This window comes from Lathamus discolor, chromosome 5, assembly GCF_037157495.1.
Source record: "Lathamus discolor isolate bLatDis1 chromosome 5, bLatDis1.hap1, whole genome shotgun sequence".
NCBI lineage: Eukaryota > Metazoa > Chordata > Aves > Psittaciformes > Psittacidae > Lathamus > Lathamus discolor.
Window position 1 is genome coordinate 8,429,777 of NC_088888.1, and position 18,274 is coordinate 8,448,050.

Here is an 18,274-nt window from a genome sequence, read left to right on the forward strand (position 1 = left end):
AGGTGAGAGTTAAGGTCCATTTGAACCCAAAACCAGTCTGTGATTTTATGTTGTGTACATGTAAAGGTTAGAGAAAAGTACTCTTTCTAAGGGTGGCCAGAAGCATCAAGCATATGATATTTTGCATCATTCAAACGACATATTTTTCTTATCTATTTCTACTCAAAACTGTGACTCCAGTTCATTCAGTTCAGTGGAGCACACAAAGTTGAGACTGTATCAAGATAGTTTCTGTTGAAAGTGCCTGTCTTGATGTTATATTTTTCAGAATAGTTAAGAAGTAGAACAGCTTGTGTGGTAGCGAGCTCAAGTAAATGCTGTAAACATGTTTTCTGTAATTGAATCTTATTAGCTTTAATTCATATTCTACATAATTAAGTAATTCTTTTTTCAGAATGTTGTCGCATCAGTCAAAATAATCTATTTTTAATGAGTGTCAAAGCAAAATGAATCTAAAACTTGTTTATATAACTCGGCAAACTGTTTTGTTTTGTGTCAGGGTTTTTTTTCACCTTTTTTTTTTGAAGAGGATTTATCTTGACTGGAAAATAGTAGTTTGAAAGAAAGACTCTTGCTTTGACATGAGTTTGAGTGACTTTTCTGACTACAAGGGAAGCTGTAGTCACGCAACATGCACTGAAAGCTTTTCAAGGTGCTAGGAGTAATGGTTATGTGAACTTGAGAGATCGTGCTTGAATTATTCCATTAAAAAATCCAGATCACATTGCTTTTTTACAAAGTCAGCATTTGTCTTTCAATCTTCCCATTTTCTGTCATCCAGCTCAGCCTTTGTTTAAAATAAAAATCATTCTAGCCATTAAATCCACTGAAACAGCCTGTACCAGCATACTTAGGAGTTCATGACTCTAAAGCTAGTAACAGCAGAGTCAGTTGAAAGCCTTAGCTTGCATTAAATGCATTATGTTTGCAAAAGTCACTTGCCAATAACCAAAACCTCTCTTTGGGATACGTGACTGGGAACCAGTCTGAGAAAGGACAGTCTGTGTTCACTATTTAGGAAATGCTAATCAGGTTACAGTATTCTCTTGATACTTGCTTGTGAACTCTGAATATTTGCCTCAGCTGAGATTTGGTGTGTATTTCTCATTCAGCCTCTGTAAAGCCAAGGACTTGAGCATCAAACTCCTCGTGTATGGATATGGATATGGATATGGAGTAAATCTTGCATGTATCAGAGCTTCCCTTGGGAAATCCAGTGGCTGCTTTTCACTGAAGCACTGACTGGGTGCATTTGAGTGCTTCTGAAATAGAACGTCATATAATTCCACTTATATTTCCACTTATAATTCCACTTACTTCATGTCTTAGCCTTTCATTATTTATATGGGATGATACATATTTTTAACTGGAAACTCCATGAAAAGAATCTCCTTATAGGTGGAGACCTGCGATTTGCTTTTTTTTAGCCAACTCTAATCTCCATTTCTTTTTTTGTGTGTGTCTTCAAACAATCAAGAAGGAGCTCAGCTGAAAATGTGGTGAGAAATCCTGAACATCTACCCAAATTACACTGAATGACATTTTTGTGCCTCCAAATGCGGGGAGCTTGGCTACAGGACATGGAGCATAAAAATCACTGCACTGAAACCTTTCTGACATGGTACCTCACTATATGGAAATGCTGGGATTTAACATGTTTGGCAATGGCAGGCAATTCCTCATTAATATGCCTGCATACTAAACAGTATGTAGTATGCAGTGCATACTAAACACTCTGGCTTGCTGACAGGGCTATATTCATACAAAATGGGAGTCTTGAGATAATTACAGTTTTGTGTCTGGAATGGAGAAGTATGTGGAATAGATCTTTACTTCGCTAGCCAAAGAAGAAACAATTTTCTCCTTTACATGCATATTTAATCTTAATAAATGGACAGTCAGTGGATTTAAGATGGTCTGTTGAACTATGTACAGTATTTAGAATGTGTAACTGGGCTCTTGCCAGTATAGAAACATATTTTATATTATTACAAGACTGAGGTTTTGAAAATAATATGTAAAGACTTGTATTAGCAATGAAAGAAGTCGCAAAAACTTCTACATGGAAAACTTTATCCTAAGAAATCATAGGGTGATCATACATTGGTTTGGGTTGGAAGGGACCTTAAAGCTCATCCAGTTCCAGCCCCCTGCCATGGGCAGGGACACCTTCCACTAGACCAGGTTGCTTCAAGCCCTGTCCAACCTGGCCTTGGACACTGCCAGGGATGGGGCAGCCACAGATTCTCTGGGCACCCTGTGCCAGGGCCTTAGCACCCTCACAGGGAAGAATTTCTTCCCAATGACTCATCTCAATCTCCCCTCTGTCAGGTTAAAGCCATTCCCCTTGTGCTGTCCCTGCAGGCCCTTGTCAAAAGCCCCTCTCCAGCTTTCTTATCAGCCCCTTCAGGCACTGGAAGCTGCTCTAAGGTCTCCCCGGAGCCTTCTCTTCTTCAGGCTGAACAAGCCCTGCTCTCTGAGTGTGTCTTGAGCAGAGCTGCTCCAGCCCTCAGAACATCTCTGTGGCCTCCTCTGGACTCGCTCCAACAGCTCCTCATCCCTCAGTGAATATATTAAATTTTCCTTCTTTTTTTCCTTTTTCCTTTTTTTCCTTTTTTTTTTTTTTTCTTAATAAATCAGGAGGGCAAAAAACCCCACAAAGAAAGTAAATTCAGAGATGGAAGTGTTGTCAGCTTTGCTGTAAAATCAGCAGAGTTAATGTTGGCAGGAAGTTCTTGATACTTTCCCCTTTTAATTATGGGATACATTTTCTCATTAAGCTTCTCTATTTAAAGCTAACTATAATTGGCTTACATGTTAAAAATAGCCGTGACAAACACAGATTAGGATGCGTGTTTGTATGGATGAGTACTTGAGAACCAAAGCTCTTGCTGAGAGTAACTTGATGAAGGGAATAATTGAGTCTCCTTTGTTACAGGTGAGGATGAAAAACACTTCATTTCTTCTCATAGAGGCATAGGATGGTTTGTGTTGGAAAAGTTTAAAGCCATTAAGCTCATATTGCTCACAGAGGGTCTAAGCAGAAGCCTTCTCTCTATCCAAGTGTACCTAGGTATTGTTAGGGTCAGAGGGCCGTGGTATGGAATAAAGCTGTTTATCCGACTTGTTTTACTGTTAGAAATTGCCATTGATTTATGGTGTTTGGTTGTAACAAGGGGTTTGGGAGGCTGGTGGATCTGCCTTCTGCCCTGCTTTCTGCGGGACACATTCTCAGCCCTGCGGCCAGGCCTCTTGGGTTCTCACTGCCCAATTACTTTCCTCCTAGTTGCTCATAAGCCCATGGTTTTAGCCAGCAACCTCATGGCCCCTCCTCTGCAACCTCTGCCTAACTAACATCGTGGTGGTGCGTGCCAAGCAGATCACGATAAGGCATAGTTCTAGGCTCTTCTGTGATCTTACTATCATTTGCTGTTCCTCCGGGCTGTGAACACCATGACTAAGTGGCCATGAGCAGGCAGTGTTTTAAAGGTATGCCTGCGACAAAAACAGGACGGTGGTTTGACCAGGATGTCCTAAAAGCCTTGGCACACACCCTCGTTAGAGCTTGCCTTTCCTCACTACTGCTGGGGGTTGTTTCTTTTTTCCATCTGTCATGTAAAAAAGAAAAAACTAACTCCAAGAAAAACCTTGTATTGCTCCAACAATGTCCTGAGGACCAGGAAGATTTTTAGCTAATTAAATCCAAATGGGTGCCTAAAATCCCATTCCTTTCAATGGTAGGTGCCTGAATTAGAGCGGTGCTATTGAATATCTGTGTAGGGCCAACCCTACTTGTTTACATGTAGGTAGTGGTCACTGGTGTAGCAGTGACCTTTATTTATAAAATGGGCTGTTTGTGTTCAGTCCGGTAACAGCAGTCTGCTTGTATTGATTTGTTTATGTGAGTTACTATATTTGTGTTGCTGTGCAGTATTTATGTAAATTGTGTTTCCTTTGAGTATGATGGGTAGCACAGGTTTGAGTATAGTTGTGAAACCACTTATTCTCCGTTTATTTCCTCCACAAAAATTGTTTTTCGCTCATTCAACCACCCACATGGATCTTTTTACCCAGGAAAATAATTCACTGTGATTACCAAGTTTTTCTTTTAAGAAATAAGTATTCTTGAGTCAGTGAGAATGTACAGGCATTGCCTATACATTTCTTCATATAAAGACTTCCAAACCCCCAAATTTGTTTCAGAAATAATGCAAGATTTCAAGAAGCAAACACAGTGTTTTCCAGGAGCATCACTCACCAAGTCCAAGCACTTAGTGACAATAATGTCTAGCTAGGATGTTCTAATTCTCACACCATCTGCAAACTGCATGTATGGTTTGTATGCATAAAGAAACATACTTAATCACAACAATCTAAATCAGCAACGAATCACAGTTATAAGTATAACCGCCCTTTTGATTTTAGTATCAAAATATTCCTAGGGTTTTTTATGTGACAAGTATCTGATGACAACTATTTAGATTGGAAGTTCCCTGCCTGTTCAGAATAATGCTATCTAGGTAGTCTTTTTTCTTTTTGAATCTATGGAAATTAGGAGAATATTGATCACCTGCCCATCTGTGTTATTAAGTTCACAGTTCAAATGAATAAATTCATGCGTGTATGTATATTTGCTTTGGGTTTTACATTGGTCTGATTTTAGAGTAGCAAAATTATGTCAGACTTCATCTTGATACTTTATGCACCTCAGATGAACATCAGTTTTTTATAGAGCAGGTGGAGGGGTAATGCAGATAAAGGTAGTGTAATAGGACGAGTGGCTGCAACCTTTTATTCAATGAAAATTTACCAATTGGACACGGCTGCAGAGGTGTAGTATGTAAAACAACTTAAATATCAGCTTCAACTCAGTAACCTTAAGAGTGTATTTATTAACCACAAAAATATACTTGGGTATTTGAAACCACAAACGACCTATTGCTGAACACATTCTTTTTTAATAATTGCATTGATCTGTATTTCAAAATAATTTCCTGATTGTTTGTGGGTGCCCAGTCTGATATACCTCAACCCAGGTGTTTAGGAACACAAAGTCATAGAATCATAGAATGGTTTGGGTTGGAAAGGACCTTAAAGCTTATCTAGATCCAACCCCATGCCACTGGCAGGGACACCTTCCACTAGACTGGGTTGCTCCAAGCCCCATCCAACCTGGCCTTGAACACTGCCAGGGATGGGGCAGCCATAGCTTCTCTGGGCAACCTCTTCTGCTCTGGGAAGAACTTCCTAATGTCTAATCTAAATTTCCCCTCTGTCAGTTTAAAACCATTCCCAGTCACTGCAGGTCACTGTAAAACAAAGAGGGTATGAGACAAGAAATAAGCACCTCTATACTGAGCTCTTAGCATTAACCACAATGTTAATATTTCAGCCAGTGGCGTTTGTGTGTTTGTAACCTTTACCAAAATAGTGTTATATCCTGAATTCTCTGCTCCATTCAGGGTTGGATTCTTCAATCATGGCCAGCACAGGAATGTTCTCAAAGGCTTATACACATGAAAATCTTACAGAGGTTATTCTTAATCTGGTTGTACCCTAGGTGACAGCAGGAAACATTACATTTTCAGGCAACCTCTATTAATGTGTAAAATTTCACACAATATACTGAAATGCAAGACAGAAAGACAGAACGAATGAAGGGTGAATGATTTAGACAGCCACATCTCTAAATATGGAAAAGTTCACCTGAGAAATACATCAAATCAAAGAGAAGAGGTAAAGAGTGGAACCAGAACTTTAAGATAAGTTAACCGTATCTTTCTGGCACCATACAGGCTTCAATTATTATTTTCATTAATTGCACAGCTTTGCATCCAGTCATCAAGCCCCTGAACCTCTATAATTGGTTATGCTCTGAAGAGCTCTAATGACATGGAGCTTTATGCTATGCTTTTGTATTTTGTACAAATACTTATGTACAATGCGGTAACTAAATAATTGTTTTAATTTTGCAAAAGGAATGGTGTTTTCTCCTTAGGAACTTGGAAGCTTAAATACTTGATAGAATCATGGAATAGTTTGGGTTAGAAGAACTTAAAAGGTTGGGGCTTCAAAGGTCATCCTGCTTTTGTCTTTTCAAATTCTATTAAAGTACCAGTCCCTTCACATTCAGTTCTTTCCAGAGAACTTTTTTTCCCCTCCTCATTAAACTTCCAAGTGTAGCTCCACAAGTCTTTAAAGTTTAGTTTTTCATTGAGTTTCCAGAGATGTTTCCATCAGACTTCATGTTCAATAAAATTAAATAGGTTTTTAGCTCACTGGAAAACAAGCATCTGTAAAGAAGGTGTGAGTGGGTGGGTTTTATTTTGCTTTGTTGTTAAATAGGATACAATTTGCCAGCCCCAAATAAGATGTTAAGTCTTCCAGCAGAAGTGTCAGCCTAATCACATCGAACTCTTGAAGTGTGTGACCTTTTGGAATCAGCTTTGTGAAAGTGTATCCCCCAACACTAGGGCAATACAGACCTCCCCATGGTTCACTATCCCAACGAACAACAGACTAATCTGAAAAGGGTGTGAAGAGAACCCAGCTTGATTAGGTTTGTTGCCAGAGTAATCACTGAAAGGTAGCAGGGATGGAAGAACTGGGAATGCCACGATTCAATATTCATAACACACATCCCTCTACTTACTAGACCTTGAATACAAACATTACAAGAAAACCAGCTGGCTGAGTTCCAGGGCCATTCCCTTGTACCTCAGAATGCAGGTTTGCCAAGAGACTAATGTAAAGATTCTGGGATTAGTTTTACAGTAGTAGATGTGCTCTATTTTCTGATGATACACATAGAGAATTTTAAAACAAACCTTTCAAACTTTTAAAATTTCAGTGGTCTCCTGCCTTGTTAGACCAATTGGAGATAGAAAAGCTCGCCTTTGGATGTGGGAAGTCCATAGTAAACTGGAAGTTATAAGGCTTGGGCTTCTAATGCACTCTAAATTAGAGAATAAAAGAAAACTTTTGCTTAATGCTGTTTTGAAATCCTCATTGCTAACCAGCCCCTTCTCAGTGAAAAAAAAATGTTTCTTCCTTTTTATAAGAGGAGAGAACTGAAAGGTCTTTAAAGTCTGAGAAGCTGAGCTGCAGACTGCCATTAGTGTTTTCACACCTGATTGAAAGCCGCTGAAGTCAATGCTGTTCTACTGACAAAGCAGTGTCGGTTTGGGATTTAATTCCAGCCTTTCAGAGCTGATGCCTTGGAAGAGGTGTAGAGAAGTTAAATAAGAACCACTGACTCTCTTCCAAGTTTCCTGGGTTTGCAGTGAAAGATTTCTCACACTGCTATAGCTGGTGAGGAGAATCTTGGGTGCTTCATCTTTTGCTGTGATTCCTGCATGCTTGAACAGTTTCTGTATTTAGAAAGGTGGGTTGCTTTTGATGTTTTTCAGGTCCATTCACAGCTGCCAAGAATAGGCAACCTGATCTAGTTGAAGATGTCCTTGCTCATTGTAGGGGGGTTGGAACTACATGACCTTTGAAGGTCCCTTCCAACCCAAACCATTCTATGATTCTATGATTCTAATGCCAGCTTGGGGCTGCAAAGTTTTATTACTCTCTTTGCATCTCTAAATAAAATCTGTATTAAGACTATCAACTAATTTGTAGCTGCTCTGGTAGGCTGTAATGACTTTTTTGGATGTTGTTGATAGGAAGTAGAGTGAAACAGCCAAAGCTGAGTGAGATAGATAGCTGCAAATCCCACTAATGTCTTAAGTGGCAGGGATGTTATTGCTCTCTTCAACTATCTGAAAGGAGGATGAGGCCAGGAGGTAGCTGGTCTCTTCTCCCAAGGAACAAGTGATAGGAGAAGAAGAAATGACCTCAAGCTGTGGCAGGGGAGGTTTAGCCTGGATATTAGGAACAGTTCCTTCCCCAAAGGGCAGTCAGGCATTGTAACAGGCTGCCCAGGTGTTGTGGTTTAAACCCAGCCACACAGCCTGTCCACTCACTCCCCCCCTTCTTGCCCTCCCCCTGCTCCCAGAGGAACAGAGAGGAGAATCAAAAAAGAATGCAACTTCCATGGGTTGAGATAAGAGCTGTCCAGTAACTAAGGTATAACACAAACCACTACTGCTACCACCAATAATAATAATGATAAGGGAAATAACAAGGGGAAAGAATACAACACCTCAATACCAGCCAACTGATAACTTGCCCCCCACCCCAGCTGAGCACCGACCGATACCTCGTCCAACCTCGCAGTCCCCTAGCCCTTCCCGGGTAACTCCCCGTTACATCCTGGGCATGACGTGCTGTGGTATGGAATACCTCTTTGGTCAGTTTGGGTCAGGTGTCCTGTCTCTGCTTCCTCCCGGCTTTCCCTCCTCCCTGGCAGAGCATGAGGCTCAGAAAGTCCTTGGCCAGACCAAACATTTGAGCAGCAACTAAAAACATGGGTGTTATCAGCACTGTTCCCAGGCCAAAAGTCAAAACACAGCACTGCACCAGCTACTAAGGAGAAAAATGACTGCTACTGCTGAACCCAGGACACCAGGCCAGTGGTGGAGTCACTGTCCCTAGAAGTGTTCACAAACTGTGTAGGCAAGGCTCTCAGTGACATGGTTTAGTGGTGGCCTTGGCAGAGCTGGGGAGCAGTTGGACTGAATGATCTTAAAGGTCTTGTACAACCTTGCTGATTCTATGATTCTACTTGAATTAGACTTTTGATTTTAAACATATTTGTCATCTTTGTCAACAAAGGTAAAATTTTATGGATAAAACATGCTTCCTTCTCTCCAATTCCCACTCAGTCTCACAGATGTATCCCTTTAGTCTGGACAAGGTTCTGTCCATCAGTTCCATATGCCCCTTTCAAATATCAGTCTAAAATCTACTGGTAGTCAGGGCTTCTCTTGGATGACCCATGGAGATTTTCTAAGTGTTTTCATAGGTTGAAGTTTTATGGTTTTGGGGATCAGCTGCTTCTCAGCAGCTTTTCTATATGTAGCCTCGGCAGCCCAGGAAAAACGGATGATCTCATATTGAGGATTGATGCTTTTGACATGATTTGGGCTGTTTCTCTAATTTGGATGCAACATGGCTTCTGTCAGAAACAGTACTTTGTATTCCAGTTACATGTGTTGGGAATATGAATGCATGCCAGGAATCAAAAGTTTGTCTCAATATTTTCTTTTTCCTCCATATACTGTTAGCACTTTCCACCACTAACTGATTTATCATCTAAACCCTTTTGTACAAGAAAGAAAAAGGTACGTGGATTGTCCTTTTTTAATTACACACAAACCTGTGTGAATTAAGAGGATGGATAAATAATTAAAGCTACGCTGCAGACTCTATTACAAGAACGTGACAAAATCCAAACCAGCATGGTCTTTCCCCCAACTAGTATTCATGTAAAATGAATGCCATTAGTGAGCACTGCATTAAATAGTCTTAAGGTAGATGGTAACACTTAAAAAACCCACAAGAAATCTTCAGTATACAAGGAGAATGCTATAAGCTAATGTCTTAGATAATACAGGGATAACTTGAATATGAGGGCAAAACATTTTCCGAAAGACAGAAAAACTCTTTGTTGGGACCATTAAAGTTACTTCTAAAATATGCATAATTCAAACTTCCTATTTCTAGCTAAGCTAGAAATATTGTAGTCTGAGCTCAAATAACACTCAAGGGATATAATGAAGTTGGTCACCAGAAGAGATGTAAAATACCTCCAAATCATTAAAGAAAAAGGACTCTGGGACTGAGGGCTTTGGAAATGGCATGTAGTTCTCTATGCAGCTCAATAATTAAGCTACAGTTGATGATGATGGTAAGTCTCTGATGGCTTCTTAGGTTTCCTGCATATATATTCAGTTTAAATGAGAGCCCAGACCTTCGGCTGGTGTTTTGAAAGAAGTAGCAAATGATTGAGAAGCCTTTGGAGTCCAACTCCTATTTACATATATTCTGTTGATTTAAAGTTTACAATTTGTCATAGTACTTAGTGCTTTAGTTTCCCTCTGGTATTAATTTCAGTTACATTCAGCATGTATTTCTTCTCGCTGGCTGACACTAGAAGAATATAATTGAATTCTCATTTTTTATCAACTCTTGGGATACTGCACAGTATTGCCTAATATTTTGTCTTGAGAATAGTAACAAGAATGTGAATATACGGCAATCAAAACAGTTCATTTAAAGACATTTGTGAGCCTTCCAGCAATGATATTGTTTGCACACATCAGAAACTCTTCCATCTGGGGGTTTTCTTCAGGCCACTTCTTTGAATCCTTCATTTTATGTCAAGGGAGTTTGTTGTTGTTCTTTTATAATTCCTCGGAAGAATGATGAATTAAAAGCTGATTCATCATTATTTGATATAAAAAGATTAAGGAGGATATTGATACATGAAGGATTTAAACATTAAAAGAATTCTTTAATAGTCTTACTATATGTCTGTCCAGTGAAAACATGTGATCTTCTCAGTCTGGAAAGGGCTGTGGACCTATTTCAAAGTATGAAACAAATGAGAGTGCACAGATACCATCATCTGAAAGTTTAATTGTATATTTTTGCTGTGTGCTAGGGGTTTAGCTATACAGATTTTACATAATGGAAAGGGGCAATCTAAGCAGGGAGGGAATTGGACAAAATTTTGATCAGATGGTCTTTTGTCCCCCCTCCCCCCCCCCCAAACTCAAGCTAAAACAAGTAAAATTAATGGATAAAATTCTTCTTTTTTTGCCTTTACTGCTATAATCCATTGTTGTTTTAAAAAATGCAAATACTGAAGAGAGTTTTGACCAATATCAAAAGCAAGTTCATTACTGAACAAATGCTTCTGTATCAATAATAAGTAGTTAGCAACATGATAGCAGTGCCAGTGAAGAAAATTGTAGCTTTGATTGTTGTATTTCTAGCTAAAATCTGAAAATCTGTTCATGAAAATCACAGTGTATGTACTTTGGATGCTTTTAGATGATTTAGATATGGAAAATGATTACTGTTTGAATGGAGGGGAAGATTAAAGTCAGAGATAAAGTCCCTTTAAATCTGAAAGGAATAATCTTAACAACCAGAACTAAGTCTACTCTCAGGTAACAAGTTTTGATGAGACAATGTTGAAATGCCAGATATCTAACACAGATTTGGATCTCAAGAACACACAAGCTGGAATTCCTGGTGTTGCCTTATCTACTCCTTTTCAGAGATAATTCTAAGCACCTATAATAATAGACTTACAACCATAATGATAGTATTAACTGTTCTTCATTGCACATTTTGTTCCCATTTCATTTTTTCCCTTGCTGCTAATGATTATGGGATGTTTTCAGATTTCTTTACAAATACATTGTAATTTTTTACCTAAGAGATACGCTCTTTTTTAATTTAGAGTGCTTGGTTCTACTTTTCTCTCTCTTTCTCTCTCTCTTTTATTAGCCATATTTGGAATAAAAAGCATGAAAGCATTATCTCCCTGTTTCTCATAGAAGATTAATTGGAGTTGGGAGCAGTTGCTTGAAAGTAAATTTGCAATGAGGCTTGTTTTTCAAAACTGCTCGTATTCATAAACCATCTGCCAGTTCCTCCTTAATTTACAAAAGCTTCTAGGACAATCTTTGCCTTTCATGAAAGCACAAGGAAAAACAATGCTGAGAAGTTTTGATCTGGCAAGAAAACGGAAACAAAAACCTCCATGATTTTCTCAACAATATAAAAAAACCCCAACTATTAAATTAGAGCAGTATTTAGCCAAAGTTTTTTTGCCAGTCTCATTATTTGAAAAGGAAGCTTATTTACATGTTTCCGATTAAAGGAGAATTCAACTGTGAATATATGTGTTGTTTTGGGTTTTTTTTTGCCTATACCTTACTTATTCTGTTTCATTTCCTGTTTTTCCTACCATAGTTTTTTTCCTACTTTGCAGTTCATTTTAGCCCTGAATATGATTTTTCCAGCATGAAAAGGGGAAGGGAAGTTACCTGGTAGCAGACAGCAAATTTTGGAAGAGCCATTTTAAGTAATCTGCAACAGAAGTGAACCTTTACATCACCTCTAGCATAGGCCAAGGTAAATGCAACAGGACTCTGTGTATAGGAAAAGGTGCATCCATGATTAATTAATTTAAGTAGTTTTTAATGGCCTCACTTGCTTTTTTCACTTTTTCAAGATTTTGTAGAAATTAATGTGCCTCTGATTTCAGTTAAAATAAACTTTACCTTCTTTGATCTGTATTGCCCCTCCTGAAATTACAGGCCCCTTCAATCACTTCTAATCAGTGCAGTTCTTTACGAGCTGTTGTTTTCAATCTTGTAGAATACATCCCATGAGAGCACTTCTATCAGTGCATTATCCTTCCTGGATTATCACTCCGTTCACTATTAATTCATGAGATTGATTCACCCTCGTCCTTGTAGAGAAATATTAACATGTAATTAAGATACAAATCCAAATGTGAGAACATAATAACAGGAAAGCCATCTGAGGGAAACAAAATCACAGCAGTGACATGTTTGAGAAGAGGGCTGCAGCTGAAGATTAATTGGTGAGCACTCACACTGACAGCAGATAACTCATGGGTTGCATTCACAGAGGGAATGAAAGAGCTGGAATCTGCACACTCTTTGTCATAAATAAAGGAGACGGCTTTCTGCAGAGCAATGCCTAAATCTGCTTCCATTTAAAATGATGGCTCATGGTGAAGGTAATTCACTGAATACTATGTGAAATCTGCATAGCTCCACTGTAGTCAGGCCAGGTCACACTCTCCTGGGACCTGGCTCTTCTGTGTCCCTCGTAGTGCCAGTCAGCAGCTGTGAATTCATACATGAGCAAACTTTGATTAAGGTCACGCTACTGGAGCTGCAGAAGGGCTAATGGCATTCTGAAATTATGCTTGGCATTTACTGCTCAGATCTTACAAGATGCATAAGCACACAACAACATTTTGTTGATCTGGAGTTATATTTTGTGTTTATGGATGCGTGTGTATGCGCGTGGTTCTCAGTAAAACTTTGAATTTCTTGGTCACTAACCAGATTTACCAAAAGAGAAGTAGATGGATTTTTTTAATACATTTTTACACTGTTGAAAACAGATGAAGATTTCTAAGTGGGAATATTGCAGCAGATGATTTGTGAACAGAGGGAGAAAATACAATTTCATTTGGAATGTTAAAAAGAAATAGCTTTAAGTCATGTGTCTGCAAGTAACTTCATCTTTGTTAAAGATTTTATTGCACTGCAAAGAGGGTCCATGCAAAGTTACTTGTGCCGAAAATACCGTGGAATCATAGAGTCCCAGACTGGTTCAGGCTAGAAGCGACCTGAAAGCTCATCCAGTTCCAACGCCCTGCCACAGGCAGGGGCACCTTCCACTAGAGCAGGTTGCTCCAAGCCCTGTCCAACCTGGCCTTGAACACTGCCAGGGATGGGGCAGTCCCAGCTTCTCTGGGCACCCTGTGCCAGGGCCTCAGCACCCTCACAGGGAAAAATTTCTTCCTAATGTCTCATCTCAATCTCCCCTCTGTCAGGTTAAAGCCATTCCTCCTTCTCCTGTCCCTACAGACCCTTGTCAGAAGCCCCTCTCCAGCTTTCTTATCAGCCCCTTTAGGCACTGGAAGCTGCTCTAAGGTCTCCTGGAGCCTTTTCTTCTCCAGGTTGAAAAAGCCCAGCTCTATCAGCCAGTCTCCAGATAGTATTTAACTGTTGTTGGGATAAATCATAGAATAGTTAGGATTGGAAAGGACCATAATATCATCTAGTTCCAACCCCCCTGCCACGGGCAGAGACACCTCACACTGAACCCTGCACCCAAGGCTCTGTGCAGTCTGGCCTTGAACACCACGAGGGATGGAGCATTCACAGCTTCCCTGGGCAACCCATTCCAGTGCCTCACCACCCTCACAGTAACGAATTTCTTCCTTATATCCAATCTAAACTTCCCCTGTTTAAGTTTTAACCCATTACCCCTTGTCCTGTCACTATAGTCCCTGACAAAGAGTCCCTCCCCAGCATCCCTGTAGGCCCCCTTCAGGTACTGGAAGGCTGCTATGAGGTCTCCACGCAGCCTTCTCTTCTCCAGGCTCAACAGCCCCAACTTTCTGAGCCTATCTTCATACAGGAAATGAGTTTAGTAGGTATTTTGGGAAAGGAGTCTTTCTTCCCTGAAACTTCACTAACTGATGATGGTTGACTTTTACCACAGTGAGATAGGTTGACTGAGAGCTCAGTGTCTGGAACTGCATCTTCCATTCAGTCTTCTTGAAAGAGTGTAATAGGAATACAATTGATCTCCCTTGCTCCCTCACTTTCATTCTCCCCTCGCAATGAAAGGAAAAACTTACCTGGGACTCTGAAAAACAGCTCACCATGCCACAGTGGCTGTATCAAAGCTCAGCTCCGCTGCTTTTTGCAATAACAGACACAAAACAGCAGCAGCCATTTTGCGATTACGTAGTAAGCTCCTACAGCGGTGTAGTCATTCAAACACAATAAAAGTGCATGAACAACTTACACAGGCTGCTAATAGTCATGATTTGGGGCATCAAGTGCAGACAACCATTTGTAACTGTTACATTTGGTACTGCAGTGTATCAACCACTCTGAAGTATCGAATGTAACCACTCTGAAAATCAGAAGCATTATGATGACTTCAGCCTTCAAGAAACACTCTGCTTATCTCTCTCAGGCTGAGCAGATCTAAAAACATCACTTTTTTCAATAATTAAACAGTTATCGAAATACTATCATTATAAATCTTGCCTTGATTTTTCGTTAGGAATATCCTATAAAAGTCTGAGGTTTGCAGTCCTGGCTTTATGGGTAGGCTATACATGTCCTAAATAGTGCAATAATGGTGAAGGGTGCATAGGAAAAGAGTACACCATAGTCTTCCTTCCTTCCCATCATCACATTTCAAATATGTTCACGAGCAGCCAGTTCAAAGTTAGACACAACGCCAGTCTGGCCTGGAGATTGTATTTGTCTTTTGATGGATCGTGTAATTATACAAAAAATAATTAGGATTGGTTTGGAAAAGTGTCTGTTCCGTTGGCCCTTTTCAGCCATCCTTTTTACAATCATCCTGTCTGAACTAATAGAAAGTAAATAATGGTTGAAAGGTAATGAGAAGTAATGGACCTTAAACAGATTGACTGTTGATTGGGTACCACCAATTTGCAGCATTTGTGCTTCCTTCAGGGCCCTTGAGCTGTACAGCTACCTAGCAACCATGAAATCTGCTATGAGATATTCTCACACAGAAAAAGCTGTGCTTGCCAGCACTGTACTGTGATAATCGAGCTGGCAATACAGCTGAAACTGCTGTGCAACAAATACCCTTACGTTCCGCAAGATGCTAAGCTCTGTGCTGCGCATCACAGCTAAGATTATGACCCTTTGCCACTCAAGGAAATATTTTCATCCTTCAACTGCAATTTCATTGCAATTTGTTGCAATGAAAAAGTTGTTGTGATGGGGGGGGTGATCTCATGCTTTCTCTGTCAGAACACTGTAAGCATTAATATTCTAGTTAGCTAACCTGTGATAATATACAAATCTGGATTTGGGCAATCCAAATCTGGACCCCAGCTTCTTCAAAATATTGGCATTGTACTTCTTTTGCTTTGGATTTGGAGGCATTTCTTCCCCCGTGCATTATTTCCTATAAAAGAAGACAACAACATTTATTATATACGTCATGGGGTAGAATTGGTGGAGGGGAATGAAGTTACTTCAGTGATGGAAATTTTAATTATTTCATTGTTACTTTGTGATCAGGTAGAGGTTGCACTGTATCCTTCCTACAGCAATAAAATGGCCGAATCTTGTATCTGATCTCCTGGCTCCAGCTTTAGCATTACGTCTTGTTCTAGTCATACAGGAAAATGGCATCAAAAGTGCAGCGCCCCAGCCATCTGCTGAGTTCTTGTCTATTGAAAATAGGACTAACAGCCTCACCTACCTTGTTAAACTCTTTTTTAAACATACTGTGGCTCAGACTTAGAGAATCATAGAATCATAGAAATAACTTAAAAGTAATTTCTCCCTACAATGAACACTTGTAATAAATTTCTCATACGTAGTTTAAATATTAAACCAATTTACAAAGTTTTTAGTTGTTTTTATTTGCTGTAGTCAAAATTAATACTGCTTTTTCAGATACGACACAGGAATGTTTTAATGTCCTGTTGTGGATGATGTCCTGGCACATTAACATAGTACCTTAATCTGATTTTTGTCAGAACATCTCCATCTTCTTAAAATAGCACTTTCTGAATTAGGTCTTTAGGGCTGTACTGTCATCACTTTGCTATGCTCAATTAAAATGTGTTAATTTATGCATATTTTATTTTAGATTATTTTTGAAGTGCAGTATGAGGCAGAAATACCAAGCTTAGGAGGAATAAGAAAAGTAACAGCTTTGGGAACTGCGGCATTACTGTAAAAAAATATGTCAGGAAAATCTATCTGATTAAACTCAGCATACTTGGTCTGACAGCATTTGGGACTTCTAGCACTTCTTTTTCCTTACCAAATGTGATTGAACACCGCCCCCCCCCCCCCCCAACAAGTGTACTTGTGTCATTTCTCCTCTGGTTCTGAAGCCTGGGGTGCAGTCAGGGGGACGATAACCTTGTCCTGATTCACCTGACAAATTGCAAATGTGAGCAGTGCAATGGATGGCTCATCAGAGCAGCTGAACGCAGAAGGTTAGCACGGATGTAGTATCAGACCGTTCTGAATTCCAACTCCAAAAGTAATCTTGAAAAAGAGAATATTGAATCAATTTGTTACATGTCAGTCAGCCAGTTCCAGTTTTGAGCCTGGCAGTGACAAGGAACAACATGGAGTATAGTGCGGAAAGCAAAGTGTGCACATCAGAGTAGGCTTTATCAGTCTTAGCCGAAACATAATGGCTCTTAGTGCTGTGTCTTTACGTGATGTATTTTCTGAAGTTTACAGTTTTGCTTAAGAAAATTAATAGCATTGTTACCATGGCTTTAAAGCTTTGTGACACATTTTGATCAAGTAACACAGAACTTGAAACACAGGCTTCTTAAAACCCTCAGATCATAATTGTGAGTAGGGAATTGGCTTGGGCAGCCACAGCTACAAGGAATTTTTGCGGGGATCGTACCATTTTTGGCTATGCTTGCCCCAGTAAGCTGCTGGCCACAGGCAGGGTGTCCCCTAACAGACCCCTGCGCCTGCAGCTCCATCCAGAGAAGATCACACAAAAGGACTATCTTGACCTTGGAGATAACTCCTCCTGGAATAGTTTGTCAGACTGTGGGCCAGCGAAGCAAGGAAGATGAATTAGAGGCTTAAGGTTAAGGAACGGGAGATTAATCAGGGGGTTGAAAATATGGCACTGCCTCAGCTGCTCGCCCTACTTGGCAGGTAGGAGATGACTGCGGGAGGAGGAAGGAGCGTTTTTAGTGCCAGGGGTGGGCAACCCGACAGCTTTAAACGGGTGCTACCGAGGGCTGGCAGTGGCTATAGACCTGCACTAGGCGCCTTCCGCTGGCGGTGCTACACTCGCCGCCTCTGGGCTGGGTCGAGGCCGCCACCGCCTGGGAGGGAAAGGCTTTACCGCAGGAGCTCCGGCCAGCGCTGTGTTGAGGTACAAAAACCCTTTTTTCCCCCTTTTCTTTTGTGTGCATGTGAGCAGCGTTATCTTCTGCGGGGCTTTGAAGGTTTGTTTCGATGCGTGGAGGTCCTCGAATGTTGTGGAAGCAGCCCGCCATGTTGAGGCAGGCTTGCTGTCTTGGCCGCCGATAAAGCCCTTTTTCCTCTTTGAAATGAGCTTTTATAGCAAACGTGTTTAGGCGGGCTTAATGTCATTTAGAAGATCCCGTTGTTTTTCAAGTATAAACCGGCCAGGAACGAGGCTGCCGTGGTCCATGTGGCTCTCCGGGGCTGGGCGGGGTTTACCTCAGGCCGCCCTCACGGCCTCTCCCCTCCCTCGGATCCTGGGTGGGGGTTGTTCATTCTGCACCGTGGCTTTGCACTTCAGGTAGGCACCTTAAAGACCGCAGTTGGTGTTGAGGCTAAATTTTAGCAGAGTAAGTGTAGGCCACTGCTTTTCCTTGGCTTTGCTGCCCTAGGTATGAAGGGTAGAAAAGTAAAAAAAAATGTGTGCTATAGAAAAAACATTTAGAGGCTTAAACGGGCAGTGATGTGTAGGCTTTGCCTGACGTTATGAACGCAGGCCCTACAAGGGAACAATATTACATACTGGCATTGACTTGGAATTGGCCTTGTTTGCTGTGGCCAGTGTTGATGCAATTTAATGTAAAGTGGGG